Below are 5449 nucleotides of genomic sequence, written 5' to 3'. Positions count from 1 at the left end.
TTTTCACCTTGGCGGATTCCCTCCTTGAGCTTATCATGGGCGGCGCCGTTGACGCGTTCACGGCCTGGCAACGCATCCGCGACTACTTCCTCGCCAACCAGGGGGCGCAATACCTCCACCTCATGCGCCAGTACTGGAACCTGAAGCAGGGCGATCTCACCGTCACGGAGTACGCCCGCCGTCTCAAGGCGCTGGCGGACGGCCTCGCCGACACTGGTCACAAGGTATCCGCTGATGATCTTACCATGCAGTTTCTCCATGGCCTTGACGCCCGCTTCGACACCATCCGCACCATCCTCGGCGACACGGTGTCCCTTCCTCCCTTTGAGGTCGCGCGCTCCCGTGTGGATCTCGCGGAGTACACCATCAACCTGCGGGCTGCTGAGGCCAGTGCCGCTGCCCTCACCGTCTCCGGCGGCTCCTCCTCCACCAACGACCGCACCTATCACGGTGACCGCGGTGATCGCCAGCCTCCGCCTGGCCGCGGCTCTGGTGACCGTGGACGTGGCCGTGGTCGCGGTGGCGGCCGCGGTCGTGGCCGTTTCGACTCGGCTGGCCGCGGTCGTCCCCGTGGACGGGCTACTTCGCCCCGTTCGGCATGGCTCTACCTCAACCTCGCCCTGGCTGGATCCTTCCCAACGCTGCCGGCGTCCTCGGCCCTCGCCCCGGCGTCCACTCCCAGGCGTACCCGCTGATGTTCCCGGGCTCATCGTCTTCGCCTCAGCCGCCACCTCCCGTGGCGTATGGTGCTCCTTCCTGGGATCACGCCGCGCTCTTCAACCACGCCTACAACCATCAAGGTCTTCCCGGCACCAGCGCTGACTGGATCCTCGACTCCGGCACTGCCACGCACGTCACCGGCAACCCTGGTAACCTCTCCTCGTTTTGTCCCTTACCTAAGCATTTTCCGTCGAGCATCATCGTTGGCAGTGGTCACCGTCTTCCCATCGTAGGCACTGGCACTACTTCTCTCCCTCCCACCAATCTTTCTCTCCGTGATGTTGTCGTTGCACCCGGCATTATTAAAGATCTTATTTCTGTTCGTAAACTTTCTTCTGATAACAACGTTGAAGTCGCTTTTAACCCTCATGGTTTCTCTGTGAAGGCACTTCCCACGCGGACACCTCTTCTGACGTCGAGTAGCCCGGGCCCGCTCTATCCCTTCTACGACACCTCCGCCTCCACAACCTCCGGCGCGTTCGTCACCACCTCCGGCGACTTGTGGCATCGACGGCTCGGCCATCCTAGCAAAGCCACCTTAGCTTCTTTATCCCGCACCCTTCTTCCCGATTGTAATAAACAACTTAGTACCATTTGTAGTTCTTGTCAGCTCGGGAAGCAACCCCGTTTACCTTTTTCTTCTTCAAATAATTATACCACTGCACCATTTCAATTAATCTATTGTGATCTGTGGACCTCATCGATTGTGAGTTTTTCGGGCTACACTTATTATCTCATTATTCTTGACGACTACTCTCACTATTCCTGGTCCTTTCCCCTCCGCCACAAGTCCGAAACGTCCTCTACCCTACAACGCTTCTTCACTTATATCTATACCCAATTTCACATGTTAATCCAATGCATGCAATGTGACAACGGTGGTGAATTCATCAACACCTCCCTCCGCACCTTCTTCTCTACGTACGGCATCATCTATCGCCTCTCTTATCCCCATACGTCTCCTCAAAACGGCAAAGCAGAATGCATGCTCCGCACGACCAATGACGTCGTCCGCACACTTCTTCTTAACGCCAAGCTACCTCCCACCTTTTGGGTTGAAGCTCTTCACACCGCTACACACCTCCTCAACCGTCGTCCCTCCACCACAACGGCCTCTCTGACACCCTACTTTCTTCTCACCGGCGTGCACCCCTCGTATGATCATCTTAGGGTTTTTGGGTGCCTTTGTTTCCCTAATCCCTATGCCACAAGCCCTCACAAACTCGCCCCTCGCTCCACTCGGTGTGATCTTCTTGGCTATCCTCTCGAACACAAAGGTTATCGGTGTCTCGATCTCCAGACTCGCAAAGTTATCGTCTCCCGGCACGTCATTTTTGACGAGTCCACTTTTCCCTATGAGCCACCCACACGCTCGGTCACTTTGCATCCTGCCACACCGGATCCCACCACGGATCCCGTGCCCCACCTACGCGCAATCCCCTCCGGGATTCCCCCTCCCTCCAACGGTGGCCTGACGACCCGATCCGCCTCGCGCTCCGTCCCACCAGCCCCCCCGCGCCGCGTGCTCCCACGCTCCCCCACTTCCCCGACCGGGCCAGCCCCGAGCCCCACCTCGCCCCACGCATCGCCCCACGAACCACCCAACCCCGATTCCCCTGGCACGTCTGTTCCCGATCCGCATCAATCCCCATGAGATTCGCCTGCTGCGCCAGCTGACCCGCACCGATCCCCACCAGATTCGCCCGCCGCCTCTCCTGAATCCACCTCGCGTTCTGCACCCACCACCCCTACACCGCCACGTCGCCCAGTTGTTCCCGTAGCTCCACCAATTAACTCACATAAAATGACAACACGCGCCAAACGCGGTTTTGCCCAACCACGCCGTCTCTTCACACTAACCTCCTCTCCCGATATCTCCCCTCTACCTGCCACATATAAATATGCTCTTAAGGACCCACATTGGCACGATGCTATGCTCGACGAGTTTAATGCTTTGACAAAGAACAAAACTTGGTGTTTGGTTCCCAGACCTGCAGGTGTCAACGTGGTTACTGGAAAGTGGATTTTTCGGCACAAATTGCATCCTGATGGCTCCTTGGCTCGTTACAAGGCCCGCTGGGTGCTCCGGGGATTCACTCCAAAGGAAGGCATCGACTACACCGACACGTTTAGCCCCGTGGTTAAACCAGCCACCATTCGTGTTGTGCTCAGCATCGCCACTGCCCGCTCTTGGCCCATCCACCAGTTGGATGTCAAAAATGCCTTCCTTCACGGCGATCTTGGTGAAACCGTATATTGCGCTCAACCAGCAGGCTTCATCCATCCCTCCTATCCCAACCACGTGTGTCTCCTCAAGAAGTCACTTTATGGGTTGAAGCAAGCACCCCGGACTTGGTTCTTGCGTTTCCGGTCCTTTCTCCTCTCCTTGGGGTTTATTGCCTCCAAGTGTGACACATCACTTTTCATCCTTCAACGCGGATCCTCTATGGCCTACCTGCTTCTGTACGTTGATGACATTATTCCCACCGCCAGCACCTCCTCCCTGCTCACCTCCGTCATCGCCTCCCTCAATGCCGAGTTCGCCATGACTGACCTAGGTGACATACACCATTTCCTTGGCGTCAACGTCACTCGCTCTGCATCTGGCCTCTTCTTATCCCAACAGCAGTACGTCCTTGAGATACTCGATCGGGCCTCCATGCTGAATTGCAACCCGATCTCCACTCCCATCGACACCTCGGCCAAGGTTTCTACCTTTGATGGTGATCCCCTCCCCAACCCCACACACTACCGCAGCCTCGCCGGCGCCTTGCAGTACCTCACCATCACCCGGCCTGACATCTCTTACGCTGTCCAACAAGTCTGCTTATTCATGCATGCTCCCCGCACAGCTCATTTTCAGCTCGTCAAGCGGATCCTTCGGTACCTCAAAGGCATTTCTCACTACGGGTTGCAGTTCTACTGCTCTCTGTCGCATGAACTCGTTGCCTACTCCGACGCAGATTGGGCCGGGTGCCCAGACACACGCAAGTCCACCTCTGGCTTCTGCATCTTCCTTGGGCCCAATCTTGTCTCTTGGTCTTCGAAACGGCAACACACCGTCTCCCGCTCTAGTGCAGAGGCCGAATATCGGGCTGTGGCCAACTGCGTTGCCGAGGCCACTTGGCTTCGCCAACTTCTCCGAGAGCTTCACCGACCGCCATCCCGTGCGACTGTTGTTTACTGCGACAACATCTCCGCGACATATCTCTCCTCCAATCCCGTGCAGCATCAACTCACCAAGCACGTCGAGATTGATTTACACTTTGTCCGGGATCGTGTCGCACTGGGAGAAGCCCGTGTACTGCACGTTCCCTCTGGCTCTCAATTTGCCGACATCTTCACCAAAGGACTCCCCTCGGTCGTCTTCATGGACTTCCGTACCAGTCTGAACATCCATCCAGGCGGTGTTCCGACTAGGGGGGGGGGGTGTGTTAACCTGCATGTATGTATGTATGTGTATGAGGTGTACTGCATGTAACGTTGTACTCTAGTCCTAGTCTTCAGGATCATAACCACCACTCCACGCACAAGGCCTGCGTGCCTATGCATGCGGGAGGGCATGGCTCACGGCCTATATAATGTACCTGTAATCTCTCTGACTGAATATACAGAGTGTGTGTGCGTGGTTATCCGATCTCTATCTAACACAACATACGTAGACACACACGTACAGATCGACTTTTATTGACACGGGTTACTAGTACGGTAGAGGCGTACGTGATGATCGAGAGGCCCGGCGGGGCGGGCTTCAGTGGCCGCAGGTGCAGTTGGTGCAGGTGCAGCTGGTGCCGCACTTGCACTTGCCGTCGTTCTCCGCGGCCTCCTGCACCTCGAAGTGGCTGCACATGCATGGGCCAACGTTAGGTCTTCGATAGAGATCTCTAGTCAAATCAGTTTTTTATTTAGTTCCGGAGGCTATATCAAGATCGTCCTGGATGAAGAGATCTTGCAACTGGAGTTAATTTTGGTTAATCTGTCAGCAAGCTAGGCTCTGTGTGACCATGCCGTAAATTTTCTTTGTGCGTGTGCGTGTGGACAGTTTCAACCGATTAGTTTCTACATGTAGTTCAAACCGGAACGGATCAGCGAAGTGAAATACTAGTGCGCGGTACCTCTTCTCGGTGTCAACCATGACGATGCCGAAGCCGTCGCCCTTCTTCCTGCACACATGAGATGACAGAACCACCTCAGGAACATGTACTCAGAGACAGGGTAGAGCAAAGATCAATAGGAAGATCGGACTACGTAGAGACGAGGCATGTGGAAGAGACGGATTAGCTCCATCTGGCTGTCTGGTAGGTACTGTACTTACACGCACTGGGTCTTGTCGGCGCAGTCGCAGTTGCCGCACTTGTCAGCCATGGCGTGATCGATCGGAGGGTACTTGGCGAGTCGACTTGTGGTTGATTGGTTTTGCTCTTGCTAGGTGAGGAGCAATGGCCGCTGCTTGCGGTGCTATATATAGCCGCGCGCCGGGCCGGAGGGGTGTCGTGAGAGCCGGGGCTTGAGACCTTGAGAGGAGGGAATCCGCCGGTCCGGCGCGGGCTGGGGACGGGAGAAACTCTAGCTAGGCTTGGGGGCTAGTGCTCGCCCGCCATCCGCCGCACGGAAGGAATCTCTCACCGTCACCGCACGCGCACGCCTGGCCGTGTCCCTCTACCTTGCCTTTCCCAGATACTTCATCCGATACTTTTTACTCTGCATATTAGGTTTGTCTGAAGTCAAT

General features: G+C 56.1%; 1 long non-coding RNA gene across 1 annotated transcript; it reads right to left on the bottom strand.

The window, feature by feature from the left end:
* Nucleotides 1-4379: 4379 nt before the first annotated feature.
* On the bottom strand, nucleotides 4380-5062 carry LOC125543140. The gene is made up of 3 exons (XR_007298306.1): nucleotides 5042-5062; nucleotides 4836-4883; nucleotides 4380-4562 (listed from the first exon to the last, which is right to left on the bottom strand). It is a non-coding gene; the product is annotated as an uncharacterized LOC125543140 (long non-coding RNA).
* Between the last annotated feature and the right edge of the window lie 387 nt (nucleotides 5063-5449).

This window comes from Triticum urartu, chromosome 3 (assembly GCF_003073215.2).
Source record: "Triticum urartu cultivar G1812 chromosome 3, Tu2.1, whole genome shotgun sequence".
NCBI lineage: Eukaryota > Viridiplantae > Streptophyta > Magnoliopsida > Poales > Poaceae > Triticum > Triticum urartu.
Note: the sequence above shows the minus strand (reverse complement) of the source record. Positions and strands in the feature narration are given on the sequence as shown.